General features: G+C 45.8%; 1 protein-coding gene across 9 annotated transcripts in view; it reads left to right on the forward strand.

Moving 5' to 3' along the window:
- LOC147712238 (scavenger receptor cysteine-rich domain-containing protein DMBT1-like) overlaps nucleotides 1–21,285 on the forward strand; it is a 685,888-nt gene that overhangs the window by 204,718 nt on the left and 459,885 nt on the right. The window lies entirely within an intron of this gene.

Here is a 21,285-nt window from a genome sequence, read left to right on the forward strand (position 1 = left end):
GCACAGATCCTAGCCTATCGTTAAGGCCCTTTGCACTACCCATGCAGCGGGGTTCAAAGAAGAACAGCTGTAGTGCAACAAATTATTTTAATAAAAAGTATTTCTGTTGTTGTGCTTCTTGTGCTGGATATATAAGACACGAGACAGGGTCTGGAATTCATGAATCATAGGATAAAAATACTTATTTAAATCATTATTTTAATGCAGAAGGGTCGCCTCTGGCTTCTCCCACACAGACGTTGGTCTAGGATAGGCTCACCCTGCTCTAATATGCCCTTTAGATTTTAAATGAGGTGATTGGTTCGCCATGTTGGGTAATAGCCTCCACAACAGAAATTTATCTATAATGGGCCGTCAATCAGATCATGGCAGATTTGTGAATTTGTTGCTAGATTCGTGAATCTGCCATGGACCATAGTCAAAACATTTCCCTCATCCATTAGCGTGTATTTACATTTTTTGTTGTATTCATGAATGCTATGTGAGATTGTGAATCCATTTAGCATCTGTAAATGAACAGTCAATACATCTGTATCTTTTTTGCCTTTTTCAGCCAAATGACACATTTTTGTAACACTAATTACAAGACTACTGAGTGGATAACACCATTCAAACCTGGTTTGGTGTAATTAGATCTGCACAAAATATGTCATGCCAAACCCAAATCAAAAAAAGTTTTTTATTGGAATGTTTCTCGCAGATTTGAGGAACTTCTGAAAGTTATTAAGAAAACAAATGATGGGGCATATTACCAAGCAATAGCGATAATTATCGCTATTGCTTGGTTAGAGACAAAAATTTACCGCTGAGCTGCGGCGATTTTTATCGCAGATAAACCTTGGTATTATCAAGGTTTATCGCAAATGCGGTAAAAATCGGCCGCAAGGCATGAATATCGCTGAAAAGTTAGCGATATTCATGCATTACCGAGCTAATGCTCTTAGCCATGTTATCCACCCCCCATTGCAGGTGTTAGCTTTTGGAGATATTTGCGCTTAGCGCGAATATCTCCAAAAGTTGGTAATAGGAGATAGCGATGTTAGCGACTATTTCCAGTCGCTAACATCTTGGCACGCCCACTTTGCATGTCATTAGTGATAAATATCACTGACATGCAAAGTGGGGCCCAAGATGGTCGCTATCTCCTACTAGCTGGTGTTAGCGACAGCTAGGTCATAGGGAGATCATTTTATCTCCGCTTTCTTGGCTTTTAAAGCCAAAAAAGCGGAGATAAACCCCCTTGATAATATGCCCGATGGTTTTTTATTGAAAACTGAAACATAATTATAACTACACACTGACCAGTGTTAACCAGTGTTGTGTGTGCGCACACACACAAATCCTACATACACATATATGTATATTCACAGAAAAATGACGTAATAGTTAGGTCTGATAAAAAGATCTGATTTTATTTAAATAAAAATTTGACATTCACTTAAAAATACTAAAGGTTAAAGTGACATTATAGTTATGTGAATATATCAGTGCCAACATAAGGTTTTGCACCAAAAAGTAAAAATACAGAAATTCACCAGTCACAACACATTAATTTATATCTAAATTAAGACACACAGTGATAACTAAAATTAGGTGAATAGGGTGACCGCAAGTGACGGATAATCGGCCCTTCTATGGGCAGCAGTAGAAAAACCATCTTAGGTACCAACACTAATTCATATTTTACCAACTTGTACATTTATTGAATTCAACATTGCTTTTGTGGTGTAGGCCCAATGGGTTTTTCTTATCTATCTTTCTTTAAGATGAATGGTGTTGGCCCTAGATAGTGAGAGAAGACGCGCTTCAGACTCCAACTATGGCCTCCTCAGGACAATGCGGGAACAAAATCGCCCAAGCTTACAGGGAAATACAATAAATGAATTTTCAGCATAGAGTAATTTTTAATTAGGCCTCATAATTGAATACAATAGAAATATAATAGATAGTAGGACTAAATTGTAAATCTTGTTAAGGCTACCCTACGGTATGTGGTACATTCCATTTAAGACTGGTGCTATTGTGTATCATGCAAAAGTGCATCAATATTAGCAAGTTAAGAGTAAATCATATCAAAAATGTGTGGAAGAGTCCATCAAGAAGGCAGCCAGAGAAAAAATATTGCAGCAACTTGGATTGTTGAAATACCATGCAGAGGAGAGTAATACACCGTTGTGAAGGTGGTGCAATATGTTCCACGTAAGAATGGGCCCTCGTCCACATCTACTCTTAATGTAGACAGAGCTAACGGGGGATAGCCACATATAGGGACCATAAGGCAAAGATTAGCTCTTAAATGTAGAGGAAGCTCTGGTTACCTACAATTGGTTGTAGCTAGAATCTGAATAAAGATTGAATAAAACAAAAATAATGGGTTACTGACAAAAAACTGCAGCAAAAACCATAAATAAACTGGACATGACTTACAGGGAGATTTCAGGTGTGGAAATTACAAGTTCCAATACGGATTCTAGGGCCAACTATCAGCAAAGGTATATGCGAAAAAGCCCAAGCAACACAGGAAATGTACCTCCTTTCAAGTTGTCTGTGGTAGATGTAGTGGTAACAGCTCCTGTATAAAATGGTGGCAGTATTAGGAATGAACGATAGTGAACATGAACGAGTGCCCACAGTCATGGTCAAGCAACAAGTGGCAAGAATACTCACTTGTTGATGGTGGTTCATTATGGCATACACATTTCCTGGAAGCAGAATTGGGTCTCAGCCGCTATCCACAACCTTTCCGCAGTGCCTTGCTCTGTTATGAACACGGAGGTACCTATACTTCATATTGCATCAGACGCTGCTGCATATGGCAGAACGGACGTGTGTGGAAAGACGATGAGACCAACTAGACCGCATCTTGATAACATAAACTAGTGAGGGCGGCCGCCCTGATGCACGCTGCGGAAGTTGTATTGCCTAGGGGTCTATCACGATAGAATCTGCTGGCGCCTAGTCAAACGCAAACAATTGTCTAGGGTGGTGATTTCTGACAGAGATGTCTTAAGCTCTTTACGGTGTAAAGTGTGATTCATTGTGCTTTACAGGCAAGCAACAAAAAGGGAAATTCATTCCTCACTAATGTACTTCAAGTAATGGTAACAATTAATAAAAGTGAGCAGTATTAAAAAGAGAAGATATAAAAACTAAAGTGTTTTGTGAAGTAGATTTACAAAAATGCTAAGAATAAAAAGAAGGTAAATTATCATGTGTTATTTACAGAAGGCTGTCCTGGAGAAACCAGGAAGCCACTTATATCCCATGTTAAGTACACTGCAAATTATGTACAAACGATATCTGAGGATGAAATTAAATACATATTGAAGTCTTCAAAATTTGGTGCAAAATTCAGACAAATGCAGTAATATTTTCATGACAAAAAAATACATTTGTAAGTGAAATTTGAGATGTACATGAGCATCCCTCTCATGGGGGGTGACCATACAAAAAGGAAATTTTCGCACATGACTCCACCCAGACAAAAGGTGATGAGCAACTAACTGGTAGGTCTCATCAAGTAAATTGAAAAACCTGGAAAGGTCATCTGCATTGACATGGTTAGTCACTAGTCTATGTTCCATCAAGAATCCAATACCCAATAGGGAAATGGACCACCTCAACAATTTGAGGTTCTCTTCTCTCACCTGCATCAGCCATCAGAGAGGCATATGGTTGAAATGAGTCCCTTACACGTGGGGTATCCCCACCTTCTTGGACCAAACCACAGTAAAGTTTTGTCTCTCAATTGCACTCCAAAGCTGCTCTCTGGGGAGGAGTCACATGCTAATATAGGCAAACGTTTCATCCTAGCCGTCATTCTTTATTTGCAATACTGCCCCAATTCCATATTCAGAAGAATCTGTATGGACAATAAACTCCTTTCCATAGCCAGGTGCCTCCAGCATGGTGTTAAACGCATAGGCTCCTTCAAGCCTTTAGGCATCTTGTGGTCCATATGACTTCCTAGGCTGCTTTTTGGAGGTAATCTCAGTGAGCGGTCTCACAATTGACCCATGCCCCTTCATAAAACTCCTGTAGTACCAGTCAAGGCAAGGAAACCCTGACTTGGATCTAGGTTTTGGGAGCTGCCCACTGCAGAATTTTCTGGATCTTGGGCTGGAGAAGTTGGACTTGGCCTACATCTACAAGGTGGCCCAAAACACAAGAGAACTTTGGCCTATCTGGCACTTGCTGGACTTAATAGTCAGGCGTACCTGATGCAGGGCCTCTAAAACATCCCTCAGATGGACAAGGTGATCCTCACAAATGAAACTAAAGTCAGCTATATAATCTAGATATGCTGCACTAAATGTGTCTAAGCATGAGAGAATTCTATTCGCCAGCCATTGAAAAGTGGCAGGTACATTTCCCAAACCAAAACTGAAAATGGCCTTCTGGGGTTGAAAATGCTGTCCTCCCCTTTACTCCCTGGATGAGTCCAATCTGTTAGCATCCTGATGTTAAATCAGAAGAACTGACTGCACCCAGCTTGTCAATAAACTAATCTGCTTTTGGAATTGGATGTGCATTGGTTTTAGTAACTGCATTTCAACCTGTGTAATCCACACATAATCTCATCTCTGTTTTCCCTCCTTTTGAATGAGGTTTAGGGACCAGTAACACTGGGCTGGCCCAGGGACTGTCAGAAGGTTAATCACCCCTAGCTCTAGCATCTTGCTTACCTCAGCTTTGATGCATTCTTTGACATAATTAGACAGTCTGAATATTCTTTGTTTTTTTTTAAAGGGAGACTGTCCTTAGTGTCCACATCATGGGTACTTCATGTTGTCTGGCCAGGGGTCAAAGAGAAAAGTTCAACCAACGTACCTAGGACTTGCCTGCACTCAGCTGGCTGTTGGTCACTCAAAGCGTCTGATGAGACAATACCCTCTACTGAACCATCTTGTGGGTTGCTTGACAGTAGGTCAAGGAGGGGTTCACTTTCCTCTTGCTGGCCTCCATCAGTGATCATGAGCATGGTCATGTCAGCTCTGTTCTGTTGTGGCTTTAGACCGTTTATATGGAGAACTCTGTGAGGACTCCTAGGGGTGCCTAAGTGTACCAAGTAGGTGATTTGCCCGTTCTTCTCCATAATGGGATAGGGCTCAGTACACTTGTCCTCGATGGCCCTTGGAGCCCCTGGATCTAACACCCACACCAGTGGACGTGGTTGGTACTGAACCAGGGCTGACTTCTGGTCATACCAGTACTTGATAGGCTTCCAATTATTTGATTGCTCTCTTCATGAATTTAGCTAAGTGTGAACGCAGGACCAGTACATAGTCCACTGTGTTTTGTTTGGGCACTTTGAGAGGTTCATTCTATCCTTCCTTCACCAGACTTAGAGGACCCGTTACAGGATGGCCAACAAAAGTTCAAAAGGTTTGAATACAACCCACTTTTGTGGCACCTCTCTATACACAAACAAGAGACAAGGTAACAGGACATCCCATTTCCTTCTTAGGTGTTCATGAAGGCCCATTACCTTGTCTTTCATGGTTTTGTTGAACCTTTCAACTAAACCATTTGTCTGAGGGAGATAGGGCCGATGAACTTGTAGCTCACGCCACATTAATCCCACTTAGCTTATAGGTATGCAGACAAAAATCTCTTTAGGAAACCCTACCCTAGTGAAGATACCAAGGAGGGCCTTTGCAACTACAGGGGCAGTGGCAGTCCTTAGGGGAAGTGCCTATGAGTACCTAGTGGATGAGCCCACTTCTACAAGAATACATCTATTCCCAGATGCAGTTTAAGGGTCAAGGGGACTAACAATGTGAATCCATACCCTTTCAAAGGGAGTCCCATCCACTGCAAGAAGCCTTAGTGCTGACAAAACTTTAGGAGAATTCATAACCACTAGACCACAGATCACCTTCAGGCGTTGAAGATCAAATAAAAAATAGACTCAGTCCCACTGTTCCGTACACAACTGCTAGCTCCTCCTGGCTTACTCAACACACAAAGGGTTTTTTCAAATGTGGTTGCTGTGGAGTCTGCAAATGGGCTCTGAATGGCACAAAGGAATTCACCGGATGTAACAAGCACAAATACAACATCAATCGCAACATTAACTGCAACACCAAATATGTTGTATACGTTCTTGAATGCACATGCAAGAAACAATACATAGGGAGCACAATAAGGCCCTTGAAAGAACGAATCATCGAACATATCAGGGCTATGCACAATGGAGATGCCAGATACCCTATGGCTTTGCACGTTGCGTCATGTGCGACACAAGATCCACACAAAAGACTGACATTTTTGGGAATCGACATTACAGACCCTAGCATCAGGTGTGGCAATTGTGAACTAAGATTGAGATGGCTTGAGGCAACCTGGATTATGCATCTACACACAGCCAAACATGGTCTGAACATCGACCATGAGCTCTAATACTTTCCGGGCTCCTGAAAACGTTGGACATTTGTAAGATCGGCGAAGAAAAACAATTTTGGCTGTCTGTTTTTAGTTAGAAATTTGCTTATACTTCACTTTATCAGTGATGGTGGAAGATCTTCACGTAGCCACCACCTCTTAAATTCTCACATTGTTCTCCAAACAACAGAACGTAGCAGAGTCAATTATGAGATGTGTCCCTTCTAATATGAGTAGACATTTCCTGTTTATTATGACTCATTATAACAGGATCTACTGTGAGATGTAGCCAAGTGATATGTTTAGACTATTACTGTTCTTCATGTTTTAACATACGCTTATTTGGTCAGTACCCATATTTATAATCTATTGTATCCGTTTAAACGAGACTTCGTTTTTCCACTTATTACAGGTCTGTGAAATTTTTCTTGTTTTTGTCCTACTAGTGTTGTCCACAACCTGTATCCATTCACACTTGAGAAATGTCCCTCTTTTTGAACATTAGGTTAGAGCTATCCCAGATTTTTGACACTGATATGAAACTAATTGTGTTTGCATTGTATTATTTCTCCACTTTCTCTCTTTTTCTATTAGCTGTTTCTCGTTTTCTTCATTTGGAGCACATAATTTTTTGTAATCTATCCATCACATTTGCGGGTCTTTAATGCAGAATCATCTCAGCCCTCACTTCCTTACTGCCAGAGTCAGTTTCGGTGGTTAGCATTCTAGTCGTTTATGCACGGCTATTTCATGCACTTCCTGGTATGACGCCTGCCTCCATTATTCGGAATTCGAGACGGAGCGCTCTCACTAGAGACCCGTACTTACAGTAAGCGTGTCCTTTCATACCCCGCGCCTTCACTTTTTAAACCCTGAGACCCTTAGTTTTTGTGGTTAAGCTTTTTGATTTTCCCGTTTTCAGGTCCAACTGTAGTACGGACTTACACGTCTCCCTACGTTTCTATCAATACGGAGTACTTGGGGGAGAGCAACGGATCTGTCCTTCCCTTGCAACCCTCGTGGCATTTCCACGTTCAACTTTATTTAATTTGTAGCCTGTTATCGACCGGGTCGGAAATATCAGCGGTCAAGCGGTGAGTGTCCCACTGCATATTGCGTGCAACTTTTTCTACTTACTGACTTGACCCTTACAGTGTGTCGACGTTTTGACTTAACCCAGGTTGCCTTTCTCCTCAGATTTTCGCGCAGCCTTGTGGTTCACCCCTAAAGGTAGATACCTTCTCACACTTCCGTTACGTTTTCTCCACATTTCACCGCAGGATTGTTATAGACAGGCTCCCAGAAGGCTTACATTATGGTTGGCTCAAGGCGTTTATTGACTTTCTTGTCCTTCTAACCTGTCCAATTTTTCCCAAATACGCCATTTTGTTCATTGTGCTACCGATTGTTTACAAGTCACTTATGCTGACCCACCCGCACTCACAAAATTGTCACTATGTTTTGTGCACGCCATTGACCCCTCTTTAAGACCTTGCATCTCTCATATTACCATATGATATTGACTCAACTAGTTGTAATTTTGATTGACTATTTCCGATTTTCTTGTGTGATCCATGAGCAGTCCTGTTTGCCAAAACATGTACCAACCGATCTTAGCATTCTGGGTAACATATCTGTAAACGGTTCTTTCTCTTTGGTAATATGATATGTTGGCAATTCTTTTTTAAGGTAATCTAGGCCACTTGCCTTGGTTTTATAATTATTATTTTCTTCTAGTTAGTAAGTAAACTTGTTTAGATAGTCTTTAATATTTGAGAATTACGTTCGTTTGACTTCCTTAGGCGATCCGTTTTGGCTAATAATTAGGATTGTTCTTTTTAATAATTATGACTGCCCAAATCACTTGTCACAGAACTTTTTTTCCTTTGTTTCTACGGTGAAGTCACTGTTTATGTTTTTCCTCATCACTCTCTTAAGGTTTCCACTTTATAAGGGTGCCCTTTTTGTCATTGTCATCCACTATTTGTTTTCATGTTCTCTGTTTTTTCATTGTGTCCTTTCCAGCCCTAAAGAGTCACAGCATAATTCCTATATGACGAAACACCTGTCGGCTGGCTTTCTTTCTGTATTGACCCACATGACTTAATATAAAGAAACTTCTTTAATATATTCCTGATGTCGACCTTCATTATTTCTGAACGTCAAGTACTTTGAAGAATGATTTTCACAGTGAAACCTACATTTTGAAAATGTGTGCACAGGACTTGGTTCTACTTTGCTGGTATTCCTATTTTGCCACTGGCTTTCACAGGTGACATAGGAGCAACACATCTCTTTTACTTTTTGGACATCTGGGGTCAAAGAAAATGGGTAACCAACCTGTCCCAGGTTTTGGTTTATCCCGGCTGTCCAGCTAAGGGGGTGTCATGTGCCATGGTCAGAATAAATTCTCTGTACACCTAGGGGACCACCACTCTCCTGGCTACCCATGGTTTAGGGTCCCTGGCCTCAGTGTACAGAAGCCCATCTTCCCAGTAGACCCTATGAGTGCCACTGACATCTCCATCTTCTTGCCTTTGAGCTTGCTGCCTAAGGCCTTCAAGAGATAGGAGTGTCCTGTGCCCTTGGCATGAGTACGCTCTGGAAGGTCCACCTACACTTGGGAGCTCTGCCAGGTCTGGCCAGATTCCTTCAGCTACACTTCCCTTCTCAGGCACCGGAGCATCTCCCTCAGGATAACTCTCACCTTGGCCCTGTGACCTCTCTGAAGCTGCCTTAGCAGACTTCTTTCGCTTTCTCTTGCTTTGTGTTATATGGCCCACTATTTCAGGATCCAAGCTCCCATGACTTCCCTGATTTGCTGCTTGTGCTCTTGTGGTAACTCGGGGTGGGTGGAAAATTCTGCTATGTTGGGGGTGTTTGCAGAGTTTTGCCCCCTCTGCGCTATTTGAATATTGCAAAATTCTGACAAAACACATGTTTTTTCTCACAAGCCACTCGCCGATGTGAAGTTGTTGAGCACGAATGAGAATTTGCGTCACCTAGCGTGTTTTTCAAGAGCTAGAATGTTACCTGGTGGGATTTTCTGAACGTAGGCGGTTTTGGCAGTTTGCAACTGTTCACAATGAGAAAGCTGCCGCTTAAGTAAAAAATCTACTCAAGTGGCTGAAAAATATAGCACCCTCTAATGCACCCCATGGTGTTGTTCGTGTTGATTTTAGAGTGCAGAACAGGCAGCCGGCACTAAAAATCAGCGCTAACAGCATGCTTTGCTGAAATCCATCCACTCTGGGAATCTTGCAGAGTTTTTATGACATTCCACTGAGGGAAACTCTCTGAGCTCTGCCCACCCCTAGTAGTAACAAAAACCCTCTTGGGGAGACCCAGCATTTCTTCATGGGCCTTCCTTTCAACTCCTGCCCAGGCAGAAGTCTCCAGATTATTTCCCAACAGACATTCCACTGGGATGATAGGGGACACTTCCACCTATTTTGGGCATGTAACCCCTCTCTATGCTAAGCTACCAAGGCTGTTGGATGGAGTTTAGTCTCATTATCAGCAATGGCATCCTGGTGTCTAATACCAGGTAAAACCAAAGGGGATGATGGACGGAGTGTTGAACAATGCAAGCCCTCACCCCCAGTCAACTGATCTAGGTTTAATCTATCAATTTTCTTTAGCTCACTCCGCCAACCCAGTTCAGGCATGGCCATATGCAAATCAGTCTGACCCTGTGCCTCATGGGAACAGTCCAGTCTGAACTGCCAAGCCATGCCTTCCCTGGACCAGAAACAAGCTTCCTAGGACTGGTTTCTGGCATTACAGCCGTCTTCAGCCAGGCTTGCTTGAATCAAGTTTCAAAGCAAGCAAGGAACTCACGTCTGAGCATACCCTGCCAACTTGTGGTGCGCAAAGCGGTAGAAAAGGGGGTGGTGATGGACGGAGCATCTGAACCAATCAAACACTCACACCCAGTCAACAGATCTGGGTTTAATCCATCAACGTTCTTTAGCCCACTCTGCCACCCCAGTTCAGACATGGCCATATGCAAATCAGTCTAACCCTGTGCCTCATGGGAACAGTCCAGCCCGATCTGCCAAGCCATACCTTCCCTGGACCGGAAAAAAGCTTCCTAGGACCGGTTACTGGCATTACAGCCGTCTTCAGCCAGGCTTGCTTGACTGCAGTGGCAAAGTGAGCAAGGGACTCACATCTGAGCATACCCTGCCAACTTATGGCGAACAAAGCGATACATAAGGGTGTGGTGATGGACGGAGCATCTGAACCAATCAAACACTCACCCAGTCAACAGATCTGGGTTTAATCCATCACCGTTCTTTAATCCACTCTGCCACCACAGTTCAGACATGGCCATATGCAAATCAGTCTGACCCTGTGCCTCATGGCAACAGTCCAGCCCGAACTGCCAAGCCATGCCTTCCCTGGACCGGAAACAAGCTTCCTAGGACCTGTTACTGGCATTACAGCCATCTTTCGCCAGGCTTGCTTGAATCCAGTGGCAAAGTGAGCAAGGGACTCACATCTGAGCATACCCTTCCAACTTATGGCGAACATAGCGGTACAAAGGGGGGTGGTGATGGACGGAGCATCTGAACCAATCAAACACTTACACCCAGTCAACAGATCTGGGTTTAATCCATCACCGTTCTTTAACCCACTCTGCCACCCCAGTTCAGACATGGCCATATGCACATTAGTCTGACCCTGTGCCTCATGGGAACAGTCCAGCCCGAACTGCCAAGCCATGCCTTCCATGGACCGGAAACCTGAACTGGGGTGGTGTGGAGTGCAAAAAAACGATGGATTTAGGTCCAGATCTCTGTACTGGGGTGAATGTATGACATTGTTCTACATTCTGTCCATCAACAGTTGTTTTTGCATTTGTCACCCGAGTGGGAAGGATATGCTCAGACGTGAGTCTCGTGCTCTCCACACCACTGGAGTCAAGCTATCCTGGCTGATGATGGCTGATAGCCAGAAACCGGTCCTAGGATGCTTGATTCAGGTCCAGGGAAGACATGGCTTGGCAGTTCGGGCTGGACTGTTCCCATGAGGCACAGGGTCAAGGCTGATTTGCATATGGCCATGTCTGAACTGGGGTGGTGTGGAGTGCAAAAAACGATGGATTTAGGCCCAGATCTCTGTACTGGAGTGAATGTATGACATTGTTCTGCATTCTGTTCATCAACTGTTGTTTTTGCATTTGTCATCCCGATTGGGAAGGGTATGCTCAGACGTGAGTCCCGTGCTCTCCACACCACTGGAGTCAAGCTATCCTGGTTGATGATGACTGTTAGCCAGAAACCGGTCCTAGGATGCTTGATTCCGGTTCAGGGAAGACATGGCTTGGCAGTTTGGGCTGGACAGTTTCCATGAGGCACAGGGTCAAGGCTGATTTGCATATGGCCATGTCTGAACTGGGGTGGTGTGGAGTGCAAAAAAATGATGGATTAGGCCCAGATCTCTGTACTGGGGTGAATGTATGACATTGTTCTGCATTCTGTCCATCAACTGTTGTTTTTGCACTTCTTGGGACAGCACCTGGTTAGTGTCCCCCAAATGAAGCGTCTTCCGGCCGGGGGATGATCCTTCGGCTGTTTAGCAGCCAAGCTATGGAACTCTCTGCCTTTTCAGATTTGTAGCGTGGATCACCTGTTGGACATCAGGAAAGCTGTTAAAACTTTTCTCTTCCACTCTGCCTTGCCCTTTCCAGTCCCTTTGTATGTTCCTTGTGCTTACCTGTTTTGTTTCTTAGCCCCTTGTTTTTTTCTGCCGCTGGCAGCACCTGGACGCCTCTTTGCTGAGGCAGCTGTGCGCTATATGAACTCAGGTAACATAACATAATATTAAATATTCACCTCACCCAGGAAAACCAATGTAGCCTCAGGGTATCCTCTGGCCTCTCTAAAGTAAACTCCCACTCGTATGCTAGCCAATCACGTGCATTCTCTACTACTGTGATACGTATTGAAGCTTGCTGCATATCCTTTCTTATGTACTTCCTGATGACAGCCATGAAACTACCAAGAAGCCTTTGCTGGATCCTAGTTCTTACCCTAATACCCTTTGATTTTGATCTGGGAGAAGTCTTGGGCCCACCCTTCTGAGAAGAACTTTGGGGGCCTTTAGAGAATGCTTTCTTATCTTTGTTGTTGCTCACCTCCTTCCCCTGCTGACAAGTCTGAGCACTATATTTCTAGTCACTCATCATGGGTCTTTCTGGAAACCCTTGTTCTGACCCATATGTCAGATACCTTCCCCAGTTTGCGAGGAGAAGGCAACTTGGAATCAACCAAATGCTGATGCAATATCTCTGTTTTATAATTAGTCAAATTGTGCTCCTTCATAATTGAATTATAAAGCCCATCATACTTGTTCGCCTTATTGCCTTTTTATCATGCCTTCTAGTGCTTTGACAGACGAGCTCACAAAATCCACCTATGTCTAGTTTAGACCTTAATGGGTGTCCCTAAACTTCAATCTGCAATCTTCTGTAGTGAGTCCAAACCCTTCTATCAAGGTCTTCTACATATGCTGATAGGACTCTGCCACATCCTTATTAAGATTCAGAAGTCTAGCTCTGCCCTTCACAGATAATACCTCCCACAGTAGAGAACCCCAGTGCTGGTGACATATCATCCTCATTTTGTAGGCCCTGTCAAAGGCTGTAAACCATTTGACAATGTCATCACCATCACTAAACTTTGGGGATCTTAGGGTCAAAAGATTTCTCCTTCGCCTTACTAAAACTGCTGCCACAATTATCTTTTGGCTTCAAGCCCATCTAGACCATTCTTTCCTCAAGCTATATACCCCTTTCCTCAAGTTCAATCTTTTTCTCCTCTAGTGAGAGGAAATCAAGCTCTTCCTCAAGGCTTACTACCATCTGACCAGTAGCGGGTCTGCTAGAATGACTCCTGTCACTTCCCACTGGTGAAGGGGTTCTGGGAAAGGGTGCAGAGTTTACCTTCTTTCCCATCATCATCAATTTCAGCTATGGCATCATTCCCACCCTCTTCAGGGTCTTCTTCTGAGTAATGGCCCTCCCTCCCAAGTCTTTCCTTTTCATAGGCGCTGAAGGCTTTTTCAAGTTCCTCCTTTTTAGCTTTAACTCTTTAGCTAATGCCCCTTGCTTTGCACAAAACCCTCAGATCCCTGATCTTTAGGACAGGGATGACTGCCAGATTGTGATCCTTACCAACCTTCATTGTATGTTACGTTTTATTTGGAAGTTGAGATCTTTTCTAAAATTGAGAAAAACTTGTAAACCTTTCCCTAACTTTCCTAAGCCTTTTTATTGTACCATTGGATTGGAGTTCTACACAGTACCCTAGAATTCCAATTGAAAACATTGAAAAAGTTCTGGAAAACTAATGATTTAATCTTGTGCAAAAACACTTATGGAAAGGGGCGACCATTCGGTCCCCCCGAACGTATGGTGGAGTACCACGATCCCCCCGGGAAGCCATCTTGGGCGGGAGGCGAGTCTCGGCTGGTATGCCCGAAGCGGCGTAGCCGGGGCGCGCCTTTTTCCCGCTCTAAAATGGGCTGTCCTAGACGCCGACGCGGCCGGCCACGCCCTCGGAGGCAGGCGGGGGCGGGTTTACGCCCGCCCTGAAGACGGATAAAAGGAGCGGAAGCCAAGAAAGCATCCTCTTGTTCCTGTGCTCTGAAGCTGCACCTCCCCGCTGCACGTGAGCTCGAGACGGAACGAAGAGCCAATTTTGAGCGTTGTAATCTTTCTTTTGTCTTACAGATATCCCGTCTGAGAATGCCTAAGAAAGTCGGAAAGCGGGTCGGTACCGAGCAGATGCTCCGCATGCTCATGAAGGAGATAGCCGATTTGAAGAAAAAGGTGGAGGCTAAGGACGGGGAGGGAGGACCGAAACGGCCTTTGCAGGGAGCAGTCCCCGGTGGAAGAAGCAAGAGGCCCAGAAGGGGGGTACTTGGGGGGGACACCCCGGTTCCCGATACCCCACGTGAGGAGCCAATCCCGGTGCCGAAAGAGGGGAATCCAATCCCTGTGGTGGTCACCCCCGTGAACAGGGAGGATATGCCCCCCGAGTTAGCGGCACAATTGGCAGCGTGGTTGGGAAAAGATAGTGAGGGCGCCACGGCTGACGACGCCCGGGCAGTAATGAGGCAACTCCGGGAATCTAGGGAAGCTGCGAAGGCACCACCTTCTGTTCCCCCACAGGTTCCGGTGGCTGAAAGGGCAGCAGGCCCAAGTGCGGCGGCAAATGCAGGGTCTACTTCAGGTAAGCGGCCATTGCCGATTGCGGGGGAGGGGTCTGTACCTTCTCGAAGGGAGAAGATTGCCCAGCATGTTCCACTAGAAATTAAGGAATTGATTTGGGCGGATAAGTATGTAAACATGTTTTCATTGCTTACCGACCATTACGAGATAGAGCATGTGAAGAGCCAAAAGGAGCTCATGCATCCGAGTGTTTGGCGCGCTAAAATGGCCGCCTTTAAAGTTGACAAGAACATTGGTACTTGGGGCAGAGCATGGGGCATATTTACCTCCATCATGGGCGAGCGGAGGCCCGAGTTGCTGACCGAGTTACCTATTTATCAGTCACGTATTATGGAGTATTCTGTGGCATATGGGGGCAATCAGTGGTTCTGCTATGACAATCTTTTTAGAAAAGCTATGGAACACGACCCATTGTTGACTTGGGATTGTTACGACTCCGTGTCATGGCAAAAAATGGAGAGTACAGGAATGTTGAAGGTACCATTGGTAGGGAGTAACGGAGGGGAATCTTCCCGCCAAAACGCTGGGACACCCTTTCGGACGGGTGCAGGTAACGAGTACCACTCGAAGCAGATGGCGAAATCAGACATCGAGTCAGCGTTCCGGTTGCTCCCGGTACACCCAGACGATCAGCGTCTTCTTGGTTTCATGTTTCAGGGTCGCTATTACATGGATAGATGTATGCCAATGGGGTGCTCGATTTCATGTGCCTATTTCGAGAAGTTCAGTTGTTTTCTGCAGTGGGTATTCACAAGGAAGACAGGTTTTCAACATGTTATGCACTATCTCGATGACTTTCTGTTTTTGGGGGCAGCCGGGGATCCTGAGTGTGGACAGGCTTTACATGCATTTTGTGTCTTAATGAATCAATTTGGTGTGCCATTTGGCGCCAGGTAAGACTGTGGGTCCCTCGACCTTGATCGAGTTTCTGGGGATCGAGCTCGACTCGGTAGAAGGTTGTTTTCGATTACCCAAGGAAAAAGTGTTGAAATTCAGGTTATCCCTTTAGACATGTATTCGTGCAACAAAGGTAAACCTGCATCAATTGCAACAGGTGGTGGGTCAGTTGAATTTTGCCCTAAGAGTGATACCAATGGCGCGGCCCTTTTCCCGCTCGATTGCACAAGCCATGGTCGGCCTGAAGGAAGGACATCACCGCACGAGACTCTCGGCAGAGGTTCGCCAGGACATGCGCATTTGGTTGGCATTTCTGGCGGATTTCAATGGTCGAATTGTCTGGAACAATCCAGCGGTGTCCTCCGAGGAGCTGGGGCTTTGGACAGATTCGGCGGGGAGTATAGGTTTTGGCGCCATATTTAGTACACAATGGTCGGCTCAAAAATGGCCGTCATGGTGGCATGAATGCGGGTTGACGAGTAACATTGCTTTTCTCGAACTTTTTCCTATTTTGGTGGCCCTGAAAACGTGGCCCGGGGGTTTCCGTGATCACTCTGTGGTGTTCTGGTCTGATAACATGACCGTGGTTGAGTGTATCAATAGTCAGGCAGCACGATGCATATTGCTTCTGAGACTGCTCAAGGAGATTGTGTTGTTATGCATGCAACTGAATGTACTGTTTAGGGCAAGACATGTGCCGGGGGTGATGAACCAAGCGGCTGATGCGCTTTCTCGTTTCCGTATGCAGGCCTTCTGGGGTTTTCTGCCCACAGCGGACCCGGTGACGGCACCCTTTCCCGAAGCTCTCTGGTCTCTCGGTGCCCCGAACTACAAAACCTCGTGGGAGAGAGTTTAGCACCCAGGACGAGGAAGGCATATGAAGGGGCGTTCCGTTCCTATTGGGCCTTTTTGGGTACTGCTAGGGGGGAGCTTTGGGGTCAGGAAAAATGTGTAGTGAAATTTCTGCTCTCTTTACATCAGGCAGGCAAATCAGTAGCTACGGCCCAGAGGCATCGGGCCGCCATTTCCTTTATGGCAAAGGCTCATGGGATCCAGGACCCGACAGCGTCTTTCGTTGTGCAGAAAGCGCTACGTGGGTGGCAACGCCTTGAGGGTCGCTGAGTAGATGAGAGGCACCCGATAGGTCTGGATAGGTTGGCCCTGTTATCCTCCGTACTCCCTGCAACATGTTCATCCCAGTATGAAACTGTGTTATTCCGAGCCGCATTTGCGCTAGCATTCCATGGGGCTATGCGAGTAAGCGAACTAGTGGCGAAGAACAAGAGGGATACGATGGGGGGATTGTGCCGGGAGCACATTCAGGTCAGGGGGGAGACGATGACGGTCTCATTTGTTAGGTCCAAATCCGATCAAGGTGCAATCGGGGACTGCGTAATCATTCAGAGGATCCCCGGGTCTTCCATGTGCCCTGTGGTATGCGTAGAGGAATATTTGGCACAGAGGGTTGCAGCATGGGGGGGGACCTTCTTGAGACACGCTGACGCCACCCCACTGACGAGGTTTCAGTTCCAGAGGGTGCTTGCGATGTCGATTTCGGCCGCAGGCTTGAACCCCGGCGAGTTCGGGACCCATTCCTTTCGGATAGGGGCTGCTACTGAGGCTACAGCCAGGGGTCTGAGTGTGGAACAAGTAAAACGTGTGGGGCGTTGGTCCTCGAACTGTTATAAAAGGTATGTGCGGTTGCACATGTTGTGAAGCTGTAATGATATACTCATGCTTCTTGTTTCTGTTTGATTTTCAGTTACGCAAGCTTACGAAGCGGGGCGGACTGTACAGTCGACCCGACTCCTGGGGACCAGCGGTCAGAAATCACCGTCTGCGAATAAGGAGGTGTGGGTCGTGGGCCACTCATATGTGAGGCGTGCCGCGGACGTATTCAAAGCAGGTGATATGATTCACGTGGCTGGGGAATACGGGTACAGGGTGTCCTTCTACGGAAAGGGCGGGCTCTGTATTGACCAGTTTCAATCCTTTTTTGAGGGTTTGTTAGAGCGGACAAGGTCACCGCCGTCTATAATCATAGTCCATCTTGGGGGTAACGATCTGGTGGCCACTGGTAGACGACTTCTTCTTGAGGCAATGCTTTCCACAGTAAGTTGGTTGGCAAGGAGAGTTCCAGGGTGCACAATTGCATGGTCCCATATGATCCCACGGAAAGTGTGGCGGGGGGCTATTTCGGTTACTGCTCTGAATCATTCAGTAAGGAAGATAAATAACAAAGTGAGTAGATTGTTTCGTTCAAATACTCTACATTCTGTTTCGCATGGTTGTATCAAAGGGGACAGTATGTATTTGGGGGACGGGGTTCACTTGTCCCGGGTGGGGAACGAGTTACTCATAGGAGACTTCATAGCCTGGTTAAGGGGTTTACAGCATGACCTTTAGGTAGGAGTTTTGTGGGGGGTCCGGATAGCCGGTCAACTATCCGGCCTGTGGCGGTAAGGTCATGATCGGTGAGCAGTAATTCGAAGATCCCTATGAGGGGGCGTCACCCATTACGGATGGGAGCGCTCGGGGGAGGTGGCCAATTGGCCCCTCAACGGGGAGGCGGTCCTGTCTAAGGAGAGGCCGCCGGAAGGAAAGGAAAGGTGGTCAAGGCCCCTTCCTGGATAGGAGGGGCTACGGCCCCTCCTGGGGAATTTCCCGGGGCCAGGACATCTGCGACGGCAGATGTGTAAGTTGTGTGGGGTGTGGGTGGGGGTTTACGCTACCTTTTAGACACCTCACACGAGTCCTCGAACGACCGTTAAATGGCGTCGAGTTTATTGGGGCCCCTGTCAAGTACAAAGGGAAATTGGTAGATGCACTTGAGGTACGCCTCTGTGCGGTCGCTCCTCTCACAAGTGAAGGGGGTATTTCTGGTTTAGGGATCTGACACCGGTTACGACCTTGCCGTTGGCCCTTAACGTTAGGATGTACAATTTCAAGTCAAATGTTTTGTAGGATGTTAGTTCGGCTAGGAGAACCTTTGTATTAGAGATCTGTTAAGGTTAGCCAAACATCGTAATGTGGAAATGAAATTGTACACAATATGAAACTGTTATTTTAATGTTTTTATTTTGTTTCATATTTTAATAAATACGGCCGGGAAGGGTAACTCCCTTCCCGCCTTCCAAAAGTTCAAGAACTGTTTCCGGTTTCCCAATTCTTGGGGATTGTGTTGAGAGGGGGTGGCGGGTATCTCAGCCATATGACCAAGTGGTACTGCAAAACACAAGTTCAGGATCCCACTCTTATGTGTGATGCAAGTTAGACTTCACAGTGCAATACTATCACAATGGCCCAAAGATGGTCCTTGGGCTCACAATAATAAATCCTTTGCTTAGTCCTGGTAGACTGGCAAAGATCAGTCATGCTTTACTAGAGGAACATGTGTCATAGCATTTCCAGAGTACGAGCATGGACGATAAGAAATTGACACGACTCGAAAGAAAACCAATGCCAATTTAATTGATAAAAGTAAAGCAGATTTCTATATAAATTTAGACACCAAAATGAAGTAAATCAGACAAGTATAACCAATTATATATTTTATAAACTATAAAAAATCAGTGCAAAATAGTACTGCAAAAGTTTATCACTGTGGTCAATGGTGAAAACCACTAGTGACAATCGGTCACTTGCAGTTCGAGGTGCGTAAAACCCAAGGAGGGTAAAGATCATGCAGTTCCCACGACCAAGCAATGAGAGTCAGTTTGGTTTTGCCTGGCTTGAGAAGCCTGGGTGCAGAGTTGTTCTGGCTGTCCATGGTGCTGAAGCAGGAGCCGCAGAAGAGCAGGTTTTACCGCGTGCTGGTGGGGAATGTGGTGCAATAATTTGACAAGGAATCCACTGCTGATGTGGGATGAAAATTTGCTGTGTGCTCGAGTAAAAGGGGTGGTTGCTGAACTGGCTACCAGCCAGCCTTTGCAGCGATAATCACAGCAGACAGTTATTTCAACATCCCGAGGTAGAAGGGGAACATGGTAGCTTCCTCAAACTTCGTGGAGGCAGGACTATGTTTCCCACAATGCACTGGACCATCAACTTTTGCCCCATGGTCAGTGAATCTTTGGTCCCAGTACATTGTTTTTACCTGTGGTTGCAGGGAACTTGGGCCACTAGTTCAGGTCAGAGGAGTCTGATGAGGCTTTTGCCTGGGGAACTGACCTTTGGTTCAGGACGAGCCAGGATCATGCAGTTCCAGGAATGTTGTCACAGGTGCAGAGTATCAAGCCTTGGGTTTGTGCATCTCCTCTCATCACAGACTTGATTCTCTTCTTGTGTCCTTGTTGCAAGTCAGATCAGAACTGAGGTTCTGGAAATACGGGTAGCACTTAAATCCTAACTTTAGGGGTGTGGGTGCTAGTGACCAATGGGACACTAGCCCCAGTGGCTTATCTGCCCCCGAAGTGACCATATCTTGGGGTAGGGTGTAGGTAAGTATGGGCGGAAAATCCGTTCCGCTCGTGGATTTTGCGGATTTTCGGTAAATTCGCAATCCGCGAGATTCGCGAATTTCCCGCAAAATCTGCAAATCCGCGAGCAGCGGATTTTATGGCTTGCTCGCACTGTTCGCGTGAGTTCGCGGCTTCCCAGTTCAACTTCACGCCCCGCGAATAAGCGCTAAATTGCAGAAATACGATCTTAGGAAAACTGAAACTACATACCAGGTTAAAAAGTTCAAGCTCATCATTAGTAGCCATTTCCTGTAGTGCTTCCTGAGGGGCCCCTCCAGAGTTCAGTTGCCTACTTGCAACTATTATGTGACCCTGCTCTGACCCTCAGAATAGTTACACATATGCCACAAAGGTCCTGAATTACAGCTAAGGGAGACAAGCAGGAGCCAGGCTGGAAGTTCAAATCCAGTGACACATTAATCAGCCCCTAATTCATTATTGTCAGTTGGGGCAGGGCAGGTGTTGTAACTAATTTTGCAACAATGAAAGCACTTAGCAATTGCAAAAGATCACTAATCAGGAAGCACTAAGGAAGCAGGTGCCAGCTAAAAAAATATTCTGTGACACATTAATCAGCCCCAAATTAATTCAGGTCACTTGAGGCAGGGAAGGTGTGCTTTGCTTTGCCACAATATTGTACACTGGACAACCAGAGGGTGCTGTGATGAAACAGAGGGTGGCATGGGTGAGCCAGAGGGTGGCATGGGAAAACCAGAGAGTGGCAGTGGTGACAGAGGGTGGCAGTGATGAAGAAGAGTGTCCCAAACAGGCTGGACACGTAGAAACAACAAGTTCGCAAAACTTGCGACCCGACAGGCAAGTTCGCGTTTGCGAAATTGTACAAAAACCCTTGCGACCTGGCAGAAACCCGCGCGAACACAAAAAAAAATCCGCAAATTCGCGAGAATTCGCGGATTTTGCGGATTGCGAGTTCGCAAATCCGCAAAATTCGCGAACGCGAGATTCGCAAAATTCGCCCATGCTTAGGTGTAGGTCACTTCTTCTACCCAGAACTCTCAATTCTACCACTTTTAAAAATGGCAGAAGTCTTCCTCAGCTGTACGGACCAGCCAACACACCCTAGAGGTGTGGCTAGCCTTCTGGAGGTGTACAACTGCCAACTTCCTAATTCTTTCACCTGCCCGGGTGCAAATGTGCCTGGGGCAGGGTTGTGGTTGTTTTTTCCTTTAAGAGGCAGTCTGGTTGCATAGTACAAGGGTGATGCCTTTAGAGCTCACAGTCTTGATGTGCCACTTAACTAGCCATCCTGTGAGAGAGGGAGATATGACCTCTTTCTTGTTCAGG

The sequence above is a fragment of the Lissotriton vulgaris genome, chromosome 5, assembly GCF_964263255.1.
Source record: "Lissotriton vulgaris chromosome 5, aLisVul1.2, whole genome shotgun sequence".
In the NCBI taxonomy this organism is placed as follows: Eukaryota; Metazoa; Chordata; class Amphibia; order Caudata; family Salamandridae; genus Lissotriton; species Lissotriton vulgaris.